The 27,011-nt window shown below is 39.6% G+C and overlaps 1 long non-coding RNA gene across 1 annotated transcript; it reads left to right on the top strand.

Annotated features, from left to right (window-relative positions):
- The first annotated feature begins 123 nt into the window (after positions 1–123).
- On the top strand, positions 124–20,246 carry LOC139590838 (uncharacterized). Its single transcript, XR_011679449.1, has 3 exons — positions 124–234; positions 1,857–2,050; positions 18,425–20,246. It is a non-coding gene; the product is annotated as an uncharacterized lncRNA (long non-coding RNA).
- Positions 20,247–27,011: the final 6,765 nt, after the last annotated feature.

The raw sequence follows: 27,011 nt of genomic DNA on the forward strand, positions 1-27,011 counted from the left end.
TTTTTTTTTTTGTCTGCTTTAGACCATGTGGACACTGAACACTCCGCTTCTACATACACAGAAATGCCTCTGCTGTCCTCCCCAACCACGCAGTTATTAACTAGTTCACTAATTGCGATGCTTATTATTCCCAGTGAAAGAATATGAGTTACTGTTGAAGGATCCCTGTGTCAACAAACCTTATGCAAGAGGATAAGTGTAGCGATTCCCCTTGAATCTCCAGTTATTTTTAAGGTACGTGCTCTGCTACATTCACGATCAAGGGCAAAAGCTCTGTGAAAAGAGGAGTGTGTTGTCGCTCAGACTCACACATTAACACTCTGCAGTGCCTCATTTCGGCAACTGTGCAATTAAAGTGTCGGGAGCAGAGGGGCTTTTACAGAGAGGAAAGATGACAACAGCAATCCTCTGAAAAGCTTGACTACAAAGCATTACATGTTCGTTACAAAAAGCCAGGGTACACAACAGATAAGATACTGCTTTAAGTTACGAGAGACCTACTGCTTCTATGCTCTATTGTCCTTACATATAATCTCGTTTAAAAACACGTATCTGGAAACCTTAGGTGGTGACTGGAAAATGGAAGAATATCAAGAAAAATTATGTTAAATAATGAATGTCATCATTAGTGCCTACTGCATTTGCAGTTGGCTGAAGGAGCACAGCAAACCCTTGTTTATCAGAACTCCTTTAAATCTAAAACTTCCTCTTGTTGGAATGTAGGTTACCTGGCTCCTGCTGCTAACCACTTCCACTGCAACCCTCCCAGCTATTAGAAACCCTCTGTGTTTGGCTGGTATATAGGCCTCTCTCTGTAATTTTTGGATAAGGCAGAGCTACACGTTACAGATTTTCAAATAAAATAAACAAAACCACTTCCATAAAAGTCCCTAAAGGTGCTCACTTAAACCTGGATATGGATAACTCAGGTGTGCCAAGGTGATGTCACCCATTGGACCCTCTGTGCTCCACGAAGCAGGTCACATATGGTAAGAAGGCCCTATGTGCCCTCACTTTCAGCTGTGTGGCTCAGGGGGAACTGCCCTCCCATCTCAAATGCTAAAGAAAGAGAGCCTGAGAATCCAGACCTGCATTGCTTGAATGTCAGATATAGTTCAGGAAGCTCTGCATGAAAGTAGGTTCTTACTTGCCTAGTTTTTACAGGTTACTGGCAGAATTTTTTACAATATACACATCACCCAAACTGCTACATAGCTTAAGTAAACATCTCTTTAAAGTGCTTCTGTCTGTTTCAGGGATAAAAACTTGTCTGCAGGGAAACAGAGAGGCAATCTGTGTTTTTTTTATTTTCAGTTTCAGCCTTTAACCTTCCTCCCCTTTTCCTTCTGATTTCTGTTGTTCTGACCACAGCTGACTCTCATCTATTAGTGTGGCAAGAGCTTGTAGTTGTATGTGAAATAGTGACTGCTGCAGCAAAACACAACTTCATGTTCAACTGTACATCAAAGTTCTGACCAGTCTGGTATTAAAGTCACTTAGTTTAGAAGCCAGGTTTAGAAAAGTGTCTTCTGTATTTCAGTACCAATCTGTGTTCTCTCCATCATGGATCTAAAAAGGAAGCCAGATCCAATTAAAAGGAAAATGAGCATCCTGGGACATTAATTCATTTTTAGGAGTGGCTTCAGGCTCAGCTCATTAGATTTTCTGAAGGCTTTATTTCTGATAATATTTTGTTAGCATACTCTCAAAATTACTGGAATCTAACATGTTAAGAAGACAGACTGGCATTGCCAGTCCCTAGTGAAGTCATGCTACCAAGGCAAGGTGAAAAGCCACCAATTCTCAGAAACTGTTACTCAGTGCTAGCAGATTCACAAACTGCTTTTCATTTCTAGGCACAGTTCTAAGAAAGTATCAGCAAGGCAACATTAGCAATGACAGATCTGTACTGGTGGTATAGCTCCCTCCTAGGCTGCTTTCAGGACTGGACAAGGCATGAAGACAGCTGAAGTCATGCTGGTGAAAGGTTTCCCTTTGGCCTCAAGAAAGTGTGAAAGGCAGTAATTTTTTTATACTGTCCAGCCACAAGGTCAGTAAAATTCCTTAAATGTGCTGTGCTTATTCCTCTTGTTCCCCACAATGGAAGGAGTTGGCTTTTCCACCCAGTGAAGTGCCCGGTTTCAACAGCCTTTTTAAACTTGAATGCAAGATTACCAATCCCACTTGACTGGGTCTGTGTCTCTGCTCAGAAAAACATGTACATGTTTTCAAGCACTTTGGTAAAGTGACATAAACTCAAACTAGGAAATACAAAACCTGTATCAATGAGGTGGGAAAAAGCGAAATTATAAAATAACACCATTTCTCTCAGTTCTCTCAGTTAACCAATGCACTTGACAGTTTTATCATGCCACAGAAGTTATGGCTGTTCCTCAGTGCCCTGGTAATGATTGTTAGTGGTGTTCCATGCTCCTTTTTGTTGAGTAAAGCATCTCAGGATTTTTTCATCTCCATGGGCCAACAACCTGTGGAGGTTACAATGATTACCTTCAAAATGAAGTAATTCAGACTGTTCTTTGTTATCTTCAAACTGAAGTAATTCAGATTGTTTTAAAGGCATAACTTCACACACCTTGACTTACAGCCTGTGAAGAAATGCACATCATACCAATGCACAGTCACCCATCCAGGCCTAGGTGAGTCAGCCAGGGAGGAGAGTTTAAGGTGCATGTCCTGATGTAAATGCCTCTTCCCTGTGCTGTCTGGGAGCTGTGACTTCTCTCATGAACCCATTGATCCCAGCCAGCACATCAAAAACCCCTGTCCTGTTCTTGTGAGATAGACAGGTCCCTCTCAGTGCTTGAGGTACCCAAGCAAGAAGTCCAAGCTTTGCAGGATTTGTGACAATTCACTTCACTCAGGTTCTCTCAAAAGAGTAGAGCTGAAGGGCAGTCCAAATAGTTTATTAACTGGGAGACTGATAGTGACCATGAGAGTATGACAGGGAAAGAGTGTGTGAAACTGGATGGCAGGTTGCTCACCTTAATTATGCATTACCATTTAAATTTCCATGCCTAAGCAATATAGTGTAGAGTTAGTAATCATCAGAAAAGGAAAAAAATTAAAATGGATGAAGGGGAAAAGCAGTCCATCCTCATTTCAGCTAAGGACTTCAAATGAGCAACTTTAGGGAAAAAATATTTGAGAAAGTTCTACAAATCTGAATACTGTGTCCATGTGTATTATGAGTGGCCAGTACTTTTTCTGTACAAACAAATTTAGATGAAGTAGAATAACTATGAGATCAACTTTTTTCATTATCCCTCTGTTTTTTAAAATTTAGAGTAGCTTGATTTTCAGTGACATAATACAAAAATTGCAGGTGAAACAATTTAAATACTATATTGAACATACAAAAATGCAAATATGTAAAATGATGCTGAGCATCTAAGGTGTCTCAGGGAATGCCCTGCACAAGTGTTGCAGCATTTGCAGGGGGAGCTTCTCTCAGAGCAAAATGGTCCTGCTGAACAGCACAGCAAGTGGGAGGGGCATGCTCCAGACTCTGCACTTCCCAGAATATGCACAAACCCTTGAAGAAGAGGCCATCTGGTTGCCTTATTCCACAGTTTGCAGCTGCACTGTCCCTTTCCTAAGGAGCTATGTACACTGCAAGCAGCAGGCCGTGGTAGAAATGTTTGCAATTTACTGCTTGGGAGAAGACACGCCCTGTAGGCTCCTGAGAGGGGACAGGGATGCAGTAGCCACCATCTATTTTTTTCCCTCCTCTCCATCTCGTTTTTGTTTGATTTTGCTTCCTCCTGCCTGTGTAGGTAGAGGAAAAAAAAAAGCCCTTAGAATTTGGAAGATAAAAGATGCTCAAGGGCGTTAAAGCAGGACATGAATGCAATCGTGTGGCTGTGCAGGTGAGACTCCAGAGCCTTCTGCTGCAAAATGCCTGCACTAATCCACTCTTGCCCTACTTACAAGGAGCTGTCAGTGTGGTTATTTGCAGCAAAAAACCACTTTAGCTTTGGGGCCAAACATCACAGGGTGGTGATGAAGCAATGAGGGTAGGGATCCATATTCAGTGTATCAAGTTTGTCAGAAAAATACCTCACTGCAGACAGGTCCTCCTGTCTGCTTTGCATATTCTTGCACATGAAATATCCCAGGCTGGGTAGCACTGTGGTATTGCATAGCTGGAGGTTAAGGCAGTGCTAAAGGGATTTGCACCCTCACTAAACTGCAACAGAACTGAAGGGATCTGGGATTCTGTGTTTTCTGCTGTGGGAAAGCCACAGCAGCCAAGTTTCATCTCCCACAGGAGAAGCTTCCCCTATCCCCCTCCTTTCTCCAAACCCCATCTCTAGTCTGATGGGGCTTTAGTGCAACATGCCAACAATAGGTGACATTCAACTCCCTGACGAGCATGAGCTAAACATCTCAAAGCTGCTTAGAAAATAGTCTCTTTAATGGGGAAAATACCTTGGTGCCAAAGACTGTAAAATGTTGTAATTAGTTAGCCTGTATATGCCACACAAACCAGCAGCAGTCACTGGAGATAAAGCAAAACTTTCTGAAAGATGCTTCTATGGGCATACTAGAACATAATTCAGCAGCTCTGACTCTTCAGGGGAGTAGAGGTACAGCTCATCACCAGAAACAGTTTTGGTTTTAATAGTGTTTCCTGTGTTTGTAACAAACTGAACCAAAATGTGGAATGAAAATGTCCCAAAAGCAGAGATGTCTGAAACCTCATTCTGTCATCAGATGTTTTAATCCCAGCCCAGACTGGTCATAGACAGTTTGTTCATATGAGACTAACTTGTTCACAGGCCTTCTGTGAGGCCCCCATTGTACAGTTTGCTTTCTGTGCCCAGTATCCCAATCCACTTTCTTCAACCACTTGGAAATGCATCAAGTTGTAACAGATTATTGTTAATTTTTTATTACCAGTAATTTATTATTATTAATTTATTATAATTCTTATTACTGTTATTCTTTTGCAACAGTAATTCTCTGATATTGAACTACTGAAAACACATTTTTGTCTTCTACATCCTTTGAATAAGACCTTTAAGACAAAGGCTGCTTGGGGAAAGCCCCCCATGCTGCAGTGGGGCTGTGCAGAACACCCTGGGACAGAGCAGAGGGACACCTCATCAGCCCTTGGTGGGGCAGGGGTGCAGTGTCACTGGTGGGTCCCAGCCCAGCCAATGCCTTGGCTGCAAGGAATTCCCAAGAGGTTGAACCACAGCATCACCCTCATCATGCAGTTGCCTCAGGCTGGGAAATTGGGCACCTGAGAAGAGAATTGCCCAAAAAGTTCATTTCTCTCTGCTGACAGCTTTTTCATCAGTAAAATACAGATGCAAATACTTATGTCAGGGGATTAAGGAAAGCTGAAATGACCGTGGGCTGCTTGCACACAATATAAGTTTCACCCTAATCTTTTCAGTTTGGAAAAGTTCCAAAAATTAAATGATGAATAAATTCTCCCCATAGCAGCCATGTGGATCACAAAGACTTGCAGAATTTTTGATGAAAGGCTACCATCTTCTAAAATGAATGCTGCAAGCCTATGTCATGAGAAACCTTAACCAACTTCTCTGGGACTCTAAAAATGTTTTATAGAGTAATCTTGTGGTAGCTGCCTTGTAGAGAATTAAGGCAGTACTGAAAAATGCTACAACATAGTTATTGCTATTATTTCAGTAATGTAGTGTGCTACAGTTTAAAGAAGTTATTATGGAAGTATAATTTGACTAAAGTTTACATTTGCAGGCTGACATATGTTTAGTGGTACAGCCTTTTCCTGGAGACCTCCAGCAGCAGTCACTGACCTTGTTACAGAGAGTGGCTGAGGATAAGGTGTAATAATAGTGAATAAAGGAAAAGTCTATTGAATTGCATTTACCTCTGGCTAACAGGTTAATCCCCTATCAGATTCATCAAGTTTCTGTGATATCCAATCACTTTTCAAAAGGAGTTTCACTGCAATTTTCTGTCAACTTATTTTTAAACATACTTTTCAAAAGGCATTGAGATTTATGTGATATATAATTACTGTAAGGCTGAACACGACAGTTCAGAATGTAAATGCAGAAAAGTGTGTGGAAATACAAGAAGGCTGCTGTAGAGGCATCTGTTTTCCAACAGCTGGCCAGCAGTAGCAACAGACAGCTACAAATTTCTGATATTTGTAAGGCCCTACAGCCCCTGCTGAGCACCCTACAACAGACAGCAGAGTAAGGTAATTGAGAAAATAAAGAAAATATTATTTTGGAAAGAACTAAGTTATAAACTCTATAGAGAAGTTAATAAAAATATTATTTATCCTTGGATAACCCTCTCATAAACATCTGATACAATGGTTTTCCTGGGGAAGGTTGTTTGCTGAGTGCAGTTTGGCCATTTAGGAATCACAGAGGATACATACTGCAGGTAGAGAAAAGCAAATAACATGAAAGTGGCTTCATATTTCTTAAAAAAACTTTTTTGCATTTTATTTCCTATATGATAACAAATTAATGTAGAGTGGTTTAAATCTAGCTTTAAGTTCTGACTCTGGTTTCTCCTGATGGTTGCACCCAGCAGCTTGGTCCTTTTTCATCCTGCAGATGGTTCTAAACCATAATGCGTAACTGGTAAATGCAGATGGACATCCCTTGGTGACTGCTCATGTAGACTTTCCTGCTCTACCAGACTATCTTATGGAATAAGTACAGGGTCTGGATGCTGTTGGTCTGATGCCAGGCCTTAACTCACACAGAAAGGTCTGGCCTAAGTACTTAAGTTGGTCAAGATGACAGGAAGCCATATTTCTCCCCAGAAGTTTTGTTTTCATTGGTTGTCAGTGAACTATTGAGGTAAATACTGTCTTTGTCTTGTGTCTGGATGCAGCTCCTACAAATATAGATCCCCAACTCTTGCTTGGGGTGTCTAGGTGATATTATAATGTAGATAAGGAAATCTCATGGAGCTATGATTGCCATCACAGATCTAAATAAATACCCACCAGCACCACTGAAAAAACAATAGCAGTTACTGAATTAAAAAATAAACTCCTTCAATTATCATGAGAGAGGGAAAGGTAGAATGCAATGCAGTCAATACTATTACAAGTTTATCCTCTACCTCCCACATCAATTTCCCCTTATTTTTTTTTCTCCTGAATTACAACTGATTTTCCTTCCTTGTCCTCAGATAGGCATCAGGAAAGTAGCAGTGCTGAAGCCTCTATCTGCAGAAAAGAGAGATACCTAGAGGTGCTTGCATGTAGGTCCTCTACAGCAACTGAGTTCCTGGAAGACAATGGTGTCCACAGCTCAGAAAAACTTGTGCAGCAACAAAGACAGGTGACAGATCCAAAATATGCATCAGGAGAAGCAGGGGTATGAAGAAACAGAGAGAGCAGTAATTAACCTCTGTGTCTTCCTTACCCTAGAAGTCCCAAAGAGCCACCTGATATCTCTGGATGCTTCATATGACCAAAAGTTTCAAGCCTGTCATACAGATGCAAGTCAAAGACATTATTTTAAGATCTTGGGTAAACCTGTTAAAGCCCAATGTGTCCATCTCAGTGGTGAATCCTGAGCCCTTCCTTTAGATAAGAAATAGATAAAGTCATTGTACATAATAACAATTTCCTTCAGAGTGACTTGGTGACTCTGCACTTACCATGTTAATTAGTAGTAGCTATGGAGCCCTTCAGATTTGTCTCTGTCCCTTGTCCCAATCCTTCTTCCCTTAGTTTTGCTCACTAAATCTACATTCAGGCATTAATTTCTGTGTATCATAGCAGTGAAAATCAGCTTTTCAGGATGACAATGACAGGCAGCCACTGAAGCACAGGTGCTGTATCAAATAAAACCTTAGCCAAACTGACAAGAATTATTTTAAAATAATGAACTTCTCTTTACTGCTGGACAGTTTTGGAATAAAATTTGCAGATGTGAACTCTGCCATGCTTAGTGGTAGGGAAAGATTCAGTGGGAATACAGTTTTAAATCTGTCATTTAACCATAAGACTGGAGACCTAAGCCTGGATTGTTCCCACTTATTCTTTACATTTGAGTCAGTTGAAGGCCTAAGTGAAGAGTCTTGTCACCCTGCACTTCTTGGCACACAGCTTGAGATAGACAGGCCTTCAGACATTGGCATCAACTTTATTTTGGAAACTGCTTTCTTATTTAAACACAAGCAAATTGGATAGCTTCACTGAGTGAAGCTATGGCAACGTGGGATTTTTCAGTGTTTCTCTGAATCTAAAACTAGCCAAAATTGGGAAAAGTAGACCTTCCCTTAAAAAAGAGGTAAAATTTTATGGCTGTGACTTTTTTCTCCCTAGATTTTTTTAGTGGGACAAAGGAGAGTAGGATTGAAATGACACCAATATAAAGTACAAAGTATTCTCCTGAATCCTAGGGCTTAAAATATACATTTCCATTTATAGAATCAGTTTAATAAACATCCTTTTCAAATGCTCAATTCCCATTATATCTTATCAAAGGGGAAACAGTTAAAGAAAATTATACATCAGTGCTTGACTGTTTCTTTTTTTTTTTCCAGAAAGAAGTATTAGGATCATATGTAAGATGCCTTATTTAGAATCTGAAAATTTATTTTATGTTTTTCTGTTGACAACCAGAAGCACTGGATAGGAAAAAAATAGCAGAACAAAGAGCTCCCTAGAGATATTTCACGTTTGCTGACTTACTACATCATCATATATGACATTGAATTATTAGTTCAGCAAATACTGAAATAGCAGAAGAAAGCTTTCTTGCTCTTTTATCTTCACCATTGTTCTTGGATTTAAACAAGTCACATAAAAAGTTCTGGGAAAAAAAACTAAAAATATTGAAAAATCATAATTTAGAGTGGTGTTTGTTGTACAGGATGCCTCCTTAATCATACTGAGGTAGAAAGCTGGGAGTGTAGTTTCCTTGAGCTCAGAGGACAATTTGGATAGAAAACATGGCCCATCAGGTCTTTAGGAAGTTTTGCAGGATTCTTCCTTTTTCTCTCTTTATCTGTGGAAGTGACTCTGCCCATGCAGAAAGGTGGAAATGGTGCCCTGGTTTGTATCAGACTGAACCCTGCTGTTGTCAGAGAAGCCCACACACACTACAGCACATTTTCCAATCATGTCACAAGTTAGCTATTTTCAGATTCCTTTTAAAAATACAAATATCAGTGACTATCAAAATTCAGGCCACCATGTACAGCATGGTCTGTGTGGGGTCTCAAAGCAGAGGTGAGCAGCTTGTCCTGCCTCTGCCACCTGCACTTTGTGGTCCTGCCGACACAGGGATGACCTCTCCTCACCAACCCCTGCCTGTGTGGGCTTGTTTGATTCCTGTGGCCTTGACCTCAGCTGTAAATTTTTAAAGTGACACAGTGTTCTTTCCTGCAGGAATGGTGAAAGGTAAATGTCTGGGTGTGTTATGATTCTCATGACCTTCTGACTGGGAATAGAAGTACAGTACTTCACCAAAAAATCCAACCATAACAACAACTCCAGACTCAGCTGTGTGTAGGAAGCTGTAGTTTAATATCATCTATTTTGATGCAATAATAAATAAAATTATAATGCTTTGCATTACCATAGATACTGAAAATTTCTGAACTGAGAGTTGTTATTTATTAATGTTGAAAGTTTGAAATCATTAACCCCAAGCTGAGGCATGATTGCCTTTTTTCAGAACTAATTCTCAAAAATTGCTGTGATAATTCTTGTTCTTTAGAAATGGAAACTTGCTTTTTCTCACCCAGAAAACAAAGAAAAAATTCTCATTTACAAATATTTTAGTAGGATCAGATTGTTTTCCTGCAAGCTATGACTTTCATATGCACTGGTGTAGTTTCTTTAAAATGCTGTGTGTGACAGCAAGAGAAAAGAAGAAGACAAAAATGAAGCAAATGGATCAGTACATTAAACAATGTCATAAACTGAAAGGAAAGGATAGAGAATGATCAGGAATATATATGTTACAATTTAAAATAAGAAAAATTAGGATGGATTTATTTTAAATTCATGGTACAATTTACTGTGCTCATCTCAGACACTCCCTTCCCTTTCTTTTCTTCCCATACCCATTGAAAGATTTAAACACCTTACTTGTAAGTAATAAGCATTGATTCAGCATCCCTCATGAAATGATGCATGATTTTACTCCATCACAGATAATTTCAGAAACATTTTGCTGCCTGCTTTTATCTGCACTCTACTTGTGGAGAGGATTTGAAAAGGTTTGCGTAGTTGCCTGCTCTGCAGTAATGTGAGGATTTTGTTATCCCGCTGAGCTACCACCATTCAGGTAGCTTGGACTCCTTCCTTCTGCAGCCAAAATCTCACAAAACCTCTCCCTGAAACACAAAGGTGCAGAAGAGAAAGGGCAAATGATTCACCAAACCTTTTAGGAGACTATTTATATTCCTCCTGGAACACAATTAGTGCTTTTCTTAGCCCCATCTGATCACCTTGTTGTCTTCTGCTTGTGCAACCACTTAAACAGTTTTAGACAGAAATCTTCAGCTACTTCTGATATCAGATCCAGTCCTGCCTCCAGCCATAGACATCAGACCTCTCCTACTGACTTAAAGACAAATGGGATTAAGTATTGTATCTCATTAGTCCCAGCTAAATACTGACATCTCAGTCGGGTTTGCACATCTACAGACCCGGTCAGAGCACAGCATCCCAATTTCAGGTCAAGTTCACAACTCCCCAGCTGTGGGATGCTCTGTTCCTTGCATGTGCCGGCTGTGATTGCTGGCATACCAGCTTGCATCTGCAGGAGACACCCTCAGACTCACAGACACACTTGCACCCTCTGATAGTCTCATTCAGTATGACAGGGAAATAAAAAATCCTAGTGCAGTACAGACAACACTGGCATTCATCTAATACAATTTTCCTTTCTTGTTCCCTGTATCTCAGTCTTTCCTCAAGTCTCTGTGCTAAAACGCCTGCCCAATAATTGTGGAAATTAATGCCAAATAGTTGGCAGAGGGATTTGGGTGCCCAGTTCCTTGTGGCTATGCATGAGGCAATGACTGGAACCCAAGCATGGAGCCTGTTGCAGAGCCAGCACAGTCTCTCTCGGATGCTCATGCATCGGGCTCCCATGGGGGTGTCCAGATCCTTCCTGGGGCAGGATCCTGATCCTTCCTGCCAGACCCTGTGGGGTGCTGCCCCCTCGAAAGGGACATCATTCCCTGGCAGAGTCCTGGCAGAGTCCCTGCCAGGGGTACCAGTGCCTCTGAGAAGCACCAATGCCTGTCAGGGCATCGGTGCCTCTCAGGAGCATCGCTGCCAGCAGGAATGCCAGTCACCGCAAGGGTGTCACACATTCCAAGTCATTCCAAGGGTGGTGCACTTCAGCAGTGGTACCAGCCTTGACAGGAGCAGCGTGCTCTACAGGGGACACCGATCCCTACGGGTGGGATCAGCCCGTTTGAGGTGCCGGTCCCTAGATGAGGTCTCAGTCCCTGGCAGGGATATCAGTCCCAGGGGATGTCGGTCCCTGGCAGGGATATCGGTGCCTGCGGTGTCGGTCCCTGGCAGGGATGTCGGTCCCAGGCAGGGATGCCGGTCCCTGTAGTGTCAGTCCTAGGCAGGGATATCGGTCCCAGGCGGGGATGTCGGTCCCAGGCAGGGATGCCGGTCCCTGTAGTGTCGGTCCCAGGCAGGGATGTCGGTCCCAGGCAGGGATGTCGGTCCCAGGCAGGGATGCCGGTCCCAGGTAGGGATGCCGGTCCCTGTAGTGTCAGTCCCAGGCAGGGATGTCGGTCCCAGGCAGGGATGTCGGTCCCAGGCAGGGATGCCGGTCCCTGTAGTGTCAGTCCTAGGCAGGGATATCGGTCCCAGGCGGGGATGTCGGTCCCAGGCAGGGATGCCGGTCCCAGGCACGGTGTCGGTGTGGCTGAGGACAATCCCGAGTGATCCATGCAAATTGCAGCCCCGGTGCAATCAATAGATGTGACAAGCAGCCGGCAGCCGGGGACATAATGAAGGTGTGAGTGTGTAAGCGGCGAACAGATAACAATGCTGTAGGAAATTATAGGGCAGCGCTGTATTGAATAAGTGCAGTGCGAAATGAGCTGCGGCTCGCAGGTCATGCTTCCCCGCTGCTGGAGTGTCTCCTGCTCTTGTCCTTTGTAATTGTAAGTGGCAGCAGTGGCGGCTGAATGCGAGGAGGGCACGTATCCAGCCCTCATTTGTTCTGCATTACAATGCAGCCCTCGCCGCCAGCAGCTGATCCCCAGTGTCAGTGCCCACCTCCCAAGTGGACCAAGAAAACAGTGAAAACTCAATTTACTTGAGAATGAGGAAGGCTGTCGTTAAAACAAGGCTGTCCTTGGAGCCACGCGGAAGAGCAGAGAGTGTCCTGTAGGAAATAGGGTGAAACTTCTCTCTTTTCTTTAAAAAAAGTGTGTTGCTTTTGCCTCAAAGAAACACAGAGGCAAAAAGCCTTTTCTTTCTGGAAACAAAAAAATCGTACATAGAAAGTAGAAAATCCTCTAATTTTCTTATTTTCATGTTAAAAGATACTTATAATATAATATATGAAATATTTTTTTTTTACCTTGCAAGAAAGCTTTTGACCACATAGAGTCTTAATACGGACAATTCTCCAGATGCTACTATTCCTCTTACCTGCTTGTTAATATTCAAGGGGAGAAGAATGTCTAAAAAGTGTTCATTGATTTTTAATTTCATTTCCAAGTCCAATATGAAGTCCTTCTCTGCATTTTGTTCTGACATTTGGATCAAATCAGCAGTTGTTTTCTGAAACCTCAGGTCTTCAAGACTCTTGGCTCAGAATCCCATTTAAAGGTTTACAGATTAAGTTTAACATTTGAACCTAATCAAAGACAAGGAGGTAACTCAAAGTGCTCTGCACAGTTCACTGGTATTTCACCATCACTGATCGATACTTTCAGCTATTTATGAACACTCCATACATCCCTTCCCCCTCTTCATAATACCAGGCAATTTTATTTATGTTTTTCTTCACCTTAGCCCTGAAATGTACATTTTTATGGTTGAAGAAAAAGCTATACTTAACACAACAGTTGCTCAATGTATTTATTAATACACTGCAAATGTAGATCAGTATTTATTCTGTAACCTTGTCTTTAATCACTCAGTATGGATGCTTGCTTACATTGTTATATAGAATCAGTTTGGTTCTTGTAAATGAACCTACCTACAAATGAAAATAATTCAAGGCAAAAAAATTCAAGCTCTTGTTTTGTTTTTTTTTTTCCCCAATAGAGTGAACCAACCCTGTCTTTTTTTCTTCTGGTTTATTTAGGCTAGACGGCCTCCAGGTGAATCAGGGTGGGTGTATTTCCCAAACTCTGTGGAGTCCACAGTGGGGTTTGCATCCTCAAATAGTGAGCAAAATACCACCAAAATCTCAGTTTTGACAGGTGACCACAATTCCTGACACAGGAAGGTGTTGCAGGATTTAAGCTTGCAAGGTATGGTGGATTTAGTGTCTGTGGAATCTTTTATTTTTCCCTTGTTTCCCTTGATTATGTAGGAGAAATCTTGCAGGACACAGATGGATTGCCCATCTTCTGCAAAGGCAGCACTGAAAAGACACACAGCAGCCTCTGACACCCCAGCACTGGGTGGGAAAGAGAGAAATTTTGGGAGCTCAGACTGGCAGCACTCTTCACACAAAGGGGCGCGTGGGACATGACCTCCACTGGGAACAAAATCCAGGGCCTGCCATAGTTAATCCTAGGCTTTATTATCTCTCCTTCACATCACTGTGCTTCCTGGTTAGCCCTGCACTGCTGCTGCTCTGCAGAAGTGTGTAAAGAGAGATGCTATCTTCTGCTATCTGCCCAAGCCAGAAACAGGCAATACCAGAAAAGCCTGTCTTGTCCAATTTCCAGTTCAGCTTTGCAGACTCAAGAAGTGCAGATAGTTTGGACATACTTTAGATAAGGACCTGAATATCTGGGGTTTTCCTGAGCATTGAATGCCATGCTTCATACAGTTTACTAAATTGTGTCACTAAATTTTTACCTTTCCTGGTAATAGACTTTTTTTTTGCTTCCACCTACCTTCCAGCAGTAGTGCTGCTAAATGGACAAATATATATGTACAACCATCAGAGTACACTCTCTAGTAGTAATAGTAATAAAATGTGCATATTTGCTCAGTGCACTTGGGTTCTTGAGAAGCAAATGTGTGAAGCCAAGAGCAAGCTGCTTGCCCCATGCCTGCAGTGAGAGTTCACTTTTAAATGTATGATGAAAAAACAGACCTTGCCTTCCTGTCTTTGTAGAAAAATCCTGTGTACGTGTGTAGTACAAATGCACTTAGATGCAAAGATGAAAGTGGGTATTTTGCTTCTTTCACACACAGCCACAAAGGGAACCCTGTACCTTTGCAGAGCTGTAATTGCCAGGTGCCTCTTTTAGAGGCAGGATAGATAGCTGGTTTGGCATTGGGATAATCTTTTGGAAATGTAGGAAGGAGTAAAAAAGGACTGATTACAGATTGCTTTGCTCCATAAACCTCTCTCCCACACAGTCTGAAAATAAATGTTCACGCTCATTGTTATGTCTTTCCACACAACATATTTAACCAAAGGTCAAGAGGTAGGCATTTTTTTTCTCCAGGGACAACGAGTGGACAATCTCTTAATTAGAGTGTTTTAGCTGTCCCAGCTTTAAAACCAAGCACATCACTGACAGCACACTGAAGGCATGGGAGGTTTGTTGCAAGGTAGAGTTAGGTGAGCTCAACTTTGGGCAAGGTAGGAAATGAAGGGCGCAGACATCTGAACTCCAGCAAGCATTTTTCAGTAAGTATTGCAAAGACTTTTTGTCTCCATCACATGTTGCAGTTAGATGATTATCTCCTTTGTTATCTTGCTGTAGAACCACTTCTGTATCAGTAGACAGAGCCTCAGTCACTGCTGGGTTTTACAGAAAACAAAGATGAAGGAAGCAGAGGCAAAGACAGGGATCAGAATGGGGATGAGGACAAGCAGGGACAGGCATGGGGTGAGGTGGGAGAAGCAAACAGATCTGAAGTGATGCCTGCCACACAGGCTCAGCGCAGTTAGTGCTTGACTCCACTAGCATGTGCAATGTCACCAGTATGGCAACATAGTTTCTGTGTGAATAAGCATAAGACAAATGCTTCTCAAAAGATGAAAGTGCTTGTTTTCCACCTTGTTTCCCTTGTTCTCACATTTGCTGCCCTGAAGAAGTGCATGCCTTTACTGTGTAACAGTGAACTCTTGGGACCAGCAGCATCCCAGCACAGAGAAAATTCTCAAATGCACTGCAGGAAAATCTTGCAAAGGCTGGGATTCCTGTAATTTAGGCACATTCTGGTTTTATATTTTTCATGGAGATCACAGTAGATGCTGAAGTGTCAAATTATGGTCTTGTGAAATAGCTGTTTTCTAACAGACGACTTTTTGATCGAAAAATGATGCTTTTCTTGCCCCAGTCTTTATCAACCTCAGCTGACAGCATATTCAAAATAGTGTATTCAGCATTAAGCAACAGAAGTGGGAAGAAAAGATTTGTGTGGTTGATGTTTTGTATGGGTAAAGACTAGGGAGTACACTTAAAGTAATCTCAAGGAGAATTTGTTTGTTGCTGTTTATTTCAACATTAGACAGTTTTATGTGCAGAGTCTAGAAATATACCAAAAGGAATAATGTTATTAAATTGAATTATGAGAAATATTTCCTTTCTTTTCATATGCCAGTTCTTCTTTCTGGTCTGGAAGTCTGATTTCCCCCTCAGATATGGAGTACTGCCTCGTGCCATAAATGTCTCTTTCTCTTAAGCTTTTTCAATCAAAACACTCAGAGATGACAGACAAAAGACTCAGGGTCTAGGACCGAAGCAAAATTTTAACTAACAACTGCTTACAACGTGAGGAGCTTAGACATTGTAGCTGCTGACCTTGCCACCAGCTTCTCCATGATGCCAAAGAGGAGCATCTACACACATTTTATTTCCATGTCAGATTATATCCTTGCTTTGTACAAATCACATGCTGACACAAAATGTCTATGAGTCAGTCTTTTCCTTCATGTATTACTCATGTAAGATCTGCAACAAAATCCTCTATTTTTTGCACACAGCAAAGCCTTCTTAGATTCATCACACTGCAAATTGGAAGGAAGAATGATGGCATTTCTCTTTAGAAGAATAAAAACTTTTGACATTTAAATAGTATATTTACCAAAGCACTTTGAGCTATACTGTCATCTATTCTCTGTCTATTAAAAAATGTTACAGTGTAAAAACTGTTTTTATCTCTGTCTCCACAAAAGCATGGCAAAAATTGATTCTATTTAACATTTTATCAACTGAACTAGAGAAGAGATATTACCTCTTTGAGCATCAGCCAAAGGTCTTGTAGCTAATGCTGACCTCTGTCAAATCTAGCACATTGTATAGGAAGGATTGACAATTATTGTTCTACTGTATTTTGCAAGACACCAAGGGTCAGAGCAATGGAATTGTTACATTGCAGCAGAACAATAATTCAAAGCTTGTTTGCCTGTGCTGGGGAAAGCTACTAAGGTCAAAAATCATCATCGTATTAGTGTAAAGACAAAATGCTAAGAAATTTGTAAATAGGTTTGCAATTTTTCCAATTGTTTTAACTGTTTGCAGGGATTTCCTTTGTGCTTGACAGGTATTCCAAATCAACCCACTGTCCCCCTATGACAGTATGATTATTCTTTTTAGAAAATGATAAATCAGCCTTTTAATCACAAATATTCAGATTGCATTGAAGCTTAATCTAGCCTGCTGGAAAGAAGAGCTGAAAATCCAAATAGAAAGGGAAATGCTTTGGAACATATATACAGCAATGAGATAATATTTACAAATTCATAGAAGGCACTTTGAGTTAACTTGCTTAAGTTTTAAGGGTATGTAAAATAAAAAGTGTTCCAAGAACACTTGGTCTGTCTGTGAAAGCCTTGGTTGCATCTCCCTGTGGTACACGGCGTTTTTTTACACTGCTAATTTCTATTGACAGCATTCTGCTTAGTTGAAAGAGCATCAACTTTTATTTTTGGCATTGAAAGTACTGAGTCTGATGTCTTCTTATCTTTTATGAATGGATCTATGGTTCATTGCAAATAGACTATAAAAAGAAAAGTATAACTGAGTGCCTCTATATAATCAACAGAAATGACAAACCCATTCCCATTGATGTTGAAGCCAATAAGGGTTTAATGCAAAACTTTAATACGAACAAGATTAGATCAAATACTGAATATAGTTACAGTTCATATATATGAATGAATATGTATTCATCATACAGGGGAAAAATATGACGAATATCAATGAGCTTGTCTAGGTCATCTCTTTTGCCTACTGCAGGATCATTTTCTGGGGTTGTGTTTGCAGCATTTTGGCTCAATCAGCCTGTGTTTGTCAGCAACATCAGTCTGCTGCAAAACTAGCAAATACTGTATTGAACTATCTAAACAGGAGTACCATCTACTGGGCTCAGAAAGCAATCCTTCTGCCCTGCTTAGCACTGCTAAGTCCTCAGGTAGTGTGTGTGATTCTGTGCACTGCACATTTGGAAAACTGTGGACCAGGGACAGAAAAAGACTATCTAATTGAAGAGAGATGTAGGGAATGCCTGAGAAAATGGATGGTTTTTATGAGGGAAGACATGGACTGGAGCTGTAGGATAGAATGGGAATAGCCTCAACAACTGCTACTGGATTGTAAAGTCAAGTGCTATTCAGGACAAGAATAGACATTGGTGAGTGCATTAAGGATTATCAAGAATTTGGCTAACTGTCAGAAATTTAGTCAGACCATTTTATTGTTGTTTTCATGCTGTGGACGTTTATTCATCTGTAATGAACAGAACTCACAAGGCAAATTGAGAGTCAGGATCTAGTTCTGTTGCCACAGAATCCACTACAAATCATGACTCATTTTCACTAGGCATTGCCATTACCTTCTGAAAAAGAGCACCCACTATGAATGGACTAATCTCTACATTAATGAATGAAATCAGACAGATATCTGGGCTGGCTATTGAGAGGAACAAATCAGCAGTGGATATTTTCTTTCTTTATAAAACAGGTGCTATGGCAGGCAGTCCCCTGCACATACTCCAAGGAAGGGAAGAATCTACCGCATGAGAAAGAAGCCAGCAGTGTTCAGCAACAGACCATATGAAGTAAAATAAATCATGATTTTAAGGATTTAAAAAGAGGAGGGATTAATGAAAGGGAAAAAAAAAACATCTAACCCAAACCCCAGTCTTAGAACAGGATGACTTTTCATGAAATTCCAAGACCTCCAAACGACTGCATCAGGACTCAGTGTACTTCTCATTATTTGATCCCTCTTCTTGTACAAACAGGAAAGTTGCAGAGAGATGACAAATGTTACAGTTCAGTATAAAAGCATTGTTTTTTCCCTGCAGGTGACAGTATGGAAGGAAGGCAAGGCACAATCTGAGCATGTAGATTATGCCTCATTCTCGTTTCCTCTGGGCTGCATAAGTCAAATATTCCCTGGACCATGTATTGCTTATGTGTGGGAGTTATTCAACCTGCTGAGAGTGAATTTGAGTCTTCAAATCAGCCACTAGAAGGTATTTGTAGCTATACTGCTCCTGCCCAAGGAATATATGTGAAAACACTTCAATAAAATTATTTTCTATTAAAATAAATCACAAAAATCTGTGTGCAGTACAAAAACATTATGGCAAAACTGTTCAAGAAGAGAAAAATCTTTATCAAAGCTTAATTTGTCTTCTGAAGTAAACAAACCAATAAGCCAAGGTTGAGGAGGATTTGGGTAAGCCATCTCTATGCATATGTCTTGCAGGTGATCTCTTTCTGTGTAAATTATGGCACTCATAGTTTTTTTAGAGATGTTGCTTTGGTCAGTTCTTAAAATCATCTCCTGCTATGTGAAGGAAAATATTTCCTCTAAGCTCCCTCTAATTGTCACTGGAGAAAAAAAAGTTGCAGTGAGATTGACTGAGGAAGAAAGTCGAACTAACAGAAATAGTTTGTGTGATGAAAGCAATGCAATTGTTGCTGTGACAGAAATCAAACTCCCAAGTTTGAGTGAGCCTTGGGTGGGATTCACTCAACACCAAATCTGGCCCCGTGGTTGTTGCAATATCCCAGAGTTTTGCTGGAGTGTGGATATGATCCTTCTTGTCATAAGTCTCAGAGAATCAGCAGAGGAGCAGGAACACCAGCCTTGACCCAGAATCCAGTGAAATGCCCTTCAAATCCTTGATTCTAAAGGTTCAGTTTGGATTTAATTCTAGTGTGCACTTGGAGGAGGCAAGGCTTAAAGGATGGTCAGTGTCCAGAGCAGATGGGAGCTATCACCCTCTCTAGTGATGACCTAAATGGGACTATCTAATGTTACTACTTAAAACCCTCAAAATCATTGAGTTTGTCATTGAAATGACATAAAATTAAGCAAATTAAAGTCTAGAAGCCTGAAAAAACCCCCCTTAATTATTGCTTTTAGCTTTCTTTTTCATCAAAAACAATTGATGAAAATGCCATACCTATGACTCTGGGCTTCTCCTGAATTAATTTACTTGGGGTATCTCTGATAATATGAAGAAAGCGTTTTCTAAATTTTTGCAGAAAACTATTTTCTCTTTCATGTGCAAGTTCAAAATCATGATTGCTTTGTGATATCAATACATTTTAATTAAGATTAATTTTATTTTCATCAGTCACATGCTAATAGAGATGGGGAGGATCATTCTTTCTTTTTTACAGCTTACCATTTAGAAAATATGAATGTTTGTTGATGAACTAATAGAATGTGTGATGAAATGGTTCTAGTGTTAAGCTGTTAAACATTGACCAACAAATTAATGTTATAAAATATGTACAAAGTACAGTGTGATTTGTGCTTATTGAACCGTGTATGTCCTTGCCAGATAAGTTGTCAGTAAATATTTTATCAGATACATGTGTTTAAATTAATGCAATTAAAGTGAAAAGCAGTTCATCAAAGCATTGTTACATCTGAGTAGAAAACAAAACCAACAGTAATTACCATTGTTAGATATAGCATGCAGTATATGACATTACACCAAATAGAATCCAAATCAGAAAAAAAAAAAATTGTGTGTGGGGGTTTCTTAGGCAAGTGAATAAAAACAAAAGCCTTATTAATTAAAGCTAGCCTGGCAAAATTCCTGCTACATAATGATTTCATATATTTTACTTTTTTCCATGTACTTCTCTCATCTTCTCTGTTTATAAGGTCTTTGGAGCAAAAAACTTTTATTTTGGGCCCATGAATGCAACTGATAAACTTCTAGTCAGTATCAATTACATTTTTCATTGTCAGACACCTAATATATGGGTTTAGCTGGTGATTCCCAGTATTTCTTACTTCCCATTAAATGTCAGGTGTACTCAACTCAAGAGTACAGATTTTCCTCCGATGCAGCATCCCAGTTAACAAGTCCTGCATGCTGTAGGTGTGTGCAGAAAATAAGTGCAGCAAAAAATGTCTGAGGTAGCACATGTGAATTGGACTTCGTCCTTCACGCCTGTCGATACATTAAAAACTTCAAAAAACTTGGAAAAAAAGCCATGTTCTTCCACCAGCCTGGCACTCTGGAACAGCCAGGGTGAACTGTGATCCTCCATCCAAGCCAGCCACATCCTGAGCAGCAATTCTCTCGTTTTCCCACTACTCTCACATGGAGACAAGTGGGGCTTTCCATGGTCTGGGATGGATGGGCTTTTGGCCCAAACCACATCAATTCTTCTGGCTGCCTGCTTGTCCCAGGTGGGGAGGTCCCAGTTTCCAGAGGAGTTCAATGAAATATGAATCCAGGGAGAGATTTTAATTCGTGCTTTTAGATCCATGATGAGATGCCTTAGCTATTGTGCCCTATTCAAAAGATAGTTACTGAATAAATCTGAATAATGAGTGAATGAAAGAGACTGTTATCTGGTCTGCACGCACAAAGAGGCTAAGTTTGTCAAATTAATTATTCACTGTGAATTATTCACTTAGCTCCAACAACCTCTTCATAATCCATCTTCTTCTGTCCTTTCCAAGTGCTATGAACATGGTCTATGCCTAGTTCATATTTTAGCCTCATTCTTTGAGTTGTGCGTGATGTAGATTACTAAAACAGACTCACAATAGCACTGGGGAAAGATAATATTATTTTACTTAATATTATTTTTATAATTTAAAATTTTATTTGCTCAAAAACCAACCAACCAACCAACCAACAAACAAACAAACAAGCCCTAAGTACCAATAGCTGTGAAAAAGTGGAGAGCACAGTGGACAGTCTCTCAAACTTGTGGGCATGTGCTTTCCAAGGAGCAGCCTTGACAAGATCAGTGGGAGTAGGGTTGGTGTCAGAGTTAAACAGATATTTATAAAAGGAGAAATCAAAACATCTTATGGATTAAAACCTGAAAGCACTTACAGAGTTCTGGTTGAAACAGAGCATTAATAAAAGTGAGTCTTTTGTAGTTAAAGCTGTAGTTTCACTATGTTCATTCCTATTTCATATCAGGACCATTTAACAGTTTTGCATTGCTAAATCTTAACAGGTTAACTGATTTAAAATATTCAGATTTTGCTCCTGCTGGTAGTGCTGAGCAGTATCTTAAAATTCTATTTTGCAGAGGAAGGATGACACAGTCAAAATTTTTTGCAATGCCCTAATGTAACATATGAAATGTGGAGAATGTGGCCTATAAGAACTGAACTCAATTGATAGCTCAGAAACCCTGCTGCAGTTCACCTAGTTTGGAGAATGTGTGAATCCCAGAAAACAAAATATTTTTAAGATTAAGGGTACAAATGTAGGCTTTATTTTTATCAGGCATGTTTAAAGAGATATTTAAAGCTAATACTTCACTTTCTTTATGGCATACTTTGTTTCATGCTAAGCAGAATCCAAAAAGGCCCTATTAATGAAGATGGTTTAATGCCTGTGCATTATTATAATGCACTCCTTTGTTCTACACTTTCTCTGTGTGTCATAGACTAAGTCATTAATCAATGGGTGCTGAAAAATAATTGTCTAGTTCTTAACAATCTTCTATTGTTGAAACATTTGGAATTTTAAGATAAAGATGTACTGGCTGCTCTGAAAAAAAATGTGGTTTAAGATTACCCTTCATGGAAGTATGGGCTTATTGTTAGAAATGCAAAGCAGATGACCTGGTTTTAATGTGTTTTAGTGCACTTTTGTTCAATTGCCTATTCAAATTGTGCTCAAAAAGTAGACTTCATTAATGTCACAAAATAATGATTTTGTGTGTTATTTTATTGTACTGGCACATTAATTAAATGGAGAAGCATCATAGAATTACACAGGGTTTAAAAATAGAAGTACAAAATCTTTTTGGTAATAATAATAATAATAATAATAATAATAATAATAACTCTTAGTCCATTTAATACAATTTAAGAATTAAATTCTTTTTGTACTTCTATCCTTGATGCCAGATATGCATAAAAGGCACATAAAGATTACAAGTCACCTGGGCGTATGTATCTATAACAATCTATTTCAGTGACTCACCTAGGAGATCTGCCTGACAACCTTCATATAGGCTGGGAAATTTTGTGGAAAATCTTCTAAATCTTCAGTTTCCCAAACAACACAGAATAGTTCTTTTTCTTCTGAGAGGAATACTGCAGAAATAGACATCATTTAACTTCTACCAGCTGTTCCAGCTCTGCCAGCACACTGGTTGGGTTGGGAAGGCCACAGAAGTTGCCTGAAACAGCAAAACATCTGAATGGCCTCTTGTCCACCTTAGGCTGTTTAATGACTCCTAAAATCTAAATAAAATCAGGAACAGCTCTTCAATCTCAGCTCTTCCCAGAAAGCCCAGTGACAGGTACAGCTCTTCAAGATGCTGGGACACACAAATAAATCATGAAGGGGGAAAAAAAATAGAGGAGACCTAGGAGTTTGTGCGAGGTGATGTTCCTTATGTACACAACATCATGTGATAGTGACTAATCCTTGGGAGAAATAGGTGTTGTAGAAGTCCCCAGGAGGAGAGCTTAGAACGAGAACAGAGGGCTTAAGCACACAGAGCCAAGAAGGTAACAGAGGTCTGCAGAGTCTTAACACAAGTGGTCAATACTTGATCAGTGTAGGAGCTGTAGTTTTAGGGAATAAATAAGTAAAACCATTTATGGCAAGAAGGCAAAGGAACAAACAGAAACACACAAAAGACATTAACAGCTTCCTTAAGGATGGGATGAAAAGAGGAAGAATGGGAAGGATTACTCCTACACCACTTCACTCGGTTAACCCCACAGATTATGCACAGTAATATCTCCTTCATTGCCTTTTGATTTACTACTCATCATTGCAAACTCAGCAGTTATATGTAAACTATTATCCTTTATTGGATAACTTTGTTAAACGGATGAGAATTTCCAAGGCCAGTGCATGTGTGTATTTTCTCCCCCAGCCTTCCCACACACCAGGGTGAGAGGCAGTACAACACCAGGTCAGAGAAAATCAGGATGGAACTGTCCTGTGCTACTTCAACAGCCAGTCCACACACCAGTGCTAGAGAGATGTCTTGTATAATTCAAATTGATGAAGGTCTGACAGTTTTGGCCTAAGGTGTTGTAGCCAGCTCATATACCAACTTATTAACAGGGAACCTAAGAGCTGCAGGCATGATTTTAGTTATTATTAACCACCTTCCTCAGTATGACAACCACTGTGGGAGATTATTGAGTTAGAAATGGCATGTGAAAAGAAACAACAGGAACCAAAGTAGGTGGAGGAAATACACAGATATTAACAGTAATTTTTAAAATACTCTCAGCTTGGTGGTAGTTTTTTCAGAGGGTGGGTAGATTATTTAATCTTATCATATTTTTGCTTTTTGGTTTCCTGTATTTTTATTCAATTAGAATTTTGAGGTGATATATTAGTCCTTTTCAAGTAAGTGATGAATGTTCACTGACCTCTATATCAAGAGAAACAGACACTCAATTTCCCCACTTCTTTTATTCATACTGAATACACCTTTACTAAAACCCTGAAGCCAGGGACTCCAAAGATGATTGCAAAATTTAAAGAACAATGAACTTCAAATTACATACACATGAAAAAAAGAGCAGAGGGTTTTGTCAACATTCTCAAATATTTACTGCTTTTCTTCTTCCTGCTGGCTGTTTATTTTCCCCTGATTAAATACTGAGCTCCTTGGGACAAGCAAAGTGCTTATTTCAATGCCTGGAAATCACATATCACATTGTGCAGGTTAAGGAAAATAAATACTAAAGCCCATTATGGGAAGATGAGTCCTGCCATTGCACTTTGTCTTCCTGTTATAGCTACTTGAGGAATGTGTGTCCTTTATTTTCATCTTCTGCATTTGCTTATACAAATGCTGGAGAACTCAACCATATGCATGTCCACACCAAGGACCAAACATGCAATAAAGTCAATAAGCTCATTTTCTAGTGTAATGGAAACAATGAAATAAATTCTGTGCCTAGTAAAAAAGAAGGAAGGCAGCGAGCTGCCAACTTAAATGTACTCCTCCTCTTTAGCACCTTGAACTCTTGAGAAAAGGTCTTTCTCTGTGCCATAAATCATTGAAAGATGAAGAATAATTGTCTAGTCCTTAATCATCATCTATTGTTGAAACATTTGGAATTTTAAGATAAAGATGTACAGCTTGCACTGAAAAAACGTTGTTTAAGATTATCCTTTCTGAAAATGTGAGCTTATTGTTATAAATGCAAAGCAGATGACCTAATGTTAATGTATTTTAGTGCTATTTTAGTGCAGCCTATTCAAACTATGCTAGAAAATAGACTTCATTAATGTCACAAAATAATGATTTTGTGCATTATTTTATTAAACTTAAACATTAATTAAATTTAAAAATACTCTGGATCTATAAAACATTTGAAAACAGAATTCTACCACATTGCTGTAAGTATAGAAGGGAACAGTTCTGAGGCTGTTGAAAGCTCATTCTCTTTTTACTTTTTCCTACTGTGTGCCTAAACAAAAGAATATGCTGCAAGTGGTTACAGCCCAGCTAGAAATACACAGGTCTGTGCAAATCTAGTTGTAGTAAGGCAAAGAGAATAGCTTAAAAGAGTTCAGTTTTATTTTTCCTTCAACTTCAGTAGCATGACAGAACTTGAAACACAGAATTGCAACACAAGCTATTGATGCCAGAGAAAACTCTACTTCCAAACTAGTCAAGACTATTTATGAAAAAATAATGTGTTATATAACAGAAAGATCTCCTCTTTCAAGAAAGCCTTAATGGGTTACTGCAAAAATATAGAGAAATGGCATCCTGCTTTGCAGAATAAATGACATTGATAACAGAATCTCTGGCAATTAGAGTCATGATAAAGCAAACCTTGGGTAAATTAAACATTTCCTCTGTCCTCCAAGTGTATTATTTGCATTTATATATTGCATTTATACCACCCACATTGTGTAGAGTACAGTAATTTTTCTACGTGTAGCTCTGGTATGAAGAACAACTAGTTAAAACAAAATGGGTACCTGATGGAGGGGATTCTGGTAACAGAAAAACATTGTCTGCAAAGCCTATAACCAGTCATATATAATTCTTGATCTGCTCCTATTGCAAAGGGGGAGAAAAACCCCTACAGCTTTAATATGATAAAAACTGCAACTATGAGAATGTAGAGCTCATTAATCAATCTGCACTAGCCCTTAGGGCTGGTGGTAGGGAACAGGAAAGAAAAGTTGACTGTTGGGAAAGAAAATACTAACTCTCAGTCTCACTGATCTGCAATATAATATATATATATATATCTGAAAATTTGGGGAATTCAAATGCATCCCTGTGGTCTTGCAAGGAATATGACCTAGTGGGATAGAGATGCAAATTCTAGAGGAGTAGGCCTTTAGTGTCTTCAGTTGTAGTCTATTTTGTCTCCCAAAAAGTTGTGGAAACAGGGTGGGCATTATTCACCTAATTATCTTAATTTAAATAGGATTTGTTCAAGTTTTATTTGTCAGCTTGGGTCAAAAACAAATTGGAGAGGTTGCAATTATGTGTGGCTATTTTCTATACTATGTTGGGGGAAGAAACAGTGATGCTTCTCCAGTAGCTCTCTAGAACCTGTCAAGCAGTGGCAGAGCCACTGTAGGTAAAGTTAAGATAATTTTGGACTTAAACTCTTGACAAAGCACTTCTCTTTCATGCTGCCAATGAGAGTGCCAAATTATATACAACCTTCCTCTTTTTGTGTGCTGCATATACAAGGAAATGAAAGAGATAGATACATGTAAAATCCAGACTACGTCCACACAATCGGTGCTTCTCAATATAAAATAATTCCCAGATTTCTTCTTAAAATTCTTTGGGGCTTACTTGGTGTCATAACAAGTAAAACCAATATTTTGTGTGCATTTTCCTCCCACATATAATATCACCAGTTTTAGATCTACCAGGTAGATATACCTGTGATTATATTTTTCCATTGTTCCATTCATATTCAATTTCATAAGAAAGAGGATTTTTTGCTATATTTATAATTTTAAGCATCGTAACCGGCCAATAACATTTAGGTAATATTCTGTTTAAATTTAACCATCTTCCCTGTTGCAAGCACCATTCCTGACCTTAACATCATACAATATTATGTGCTCAGCAAATTGCACCAATTGTATTTTTTAGCACGTAAGCTTATCAGGAAAAGTCAGAAAGAGAAAAATTCACAGTTCTTTGGAAAAGAATTTAAATGAATAAAACAAAGATATTATTAGCAAGTCTAAATTCCAATACAGTTATAGAAGCAGCAGAAACCAGAGTTGCTGCTTAGTCCTTTAAACAGTGTCTTATTAAAAGAATGAGCTGGTGAAAGAACTAGAGCACACATCTTATGAGGAGCAGCTGAGGGAGCTGGAGGTGTTTAGCCTGGAGAAAAGGAGGCTCAGGTGGGACTTTATCACTCTCTACAGGAGAGGAAGGAGGTTGGAGCCAGGAGGGGCTCAGCTTTTTCTCCCAGGGAAC

Source organism: Agelaius tricolor, unplaced genomic scaffold, assembly GCF_023055355.1.
Source record: "Agelaius tricolor isolate 1412-34295 unplaced genomic scaffold, bAgeTri1.0.p SCAF_6, whole genome shotgun sequence".
NCBI lineage: Eukaryota > Metazoa > Chordata > Aves > Passeriformes > Icteridae > Agelaius > Agelaius tricolor.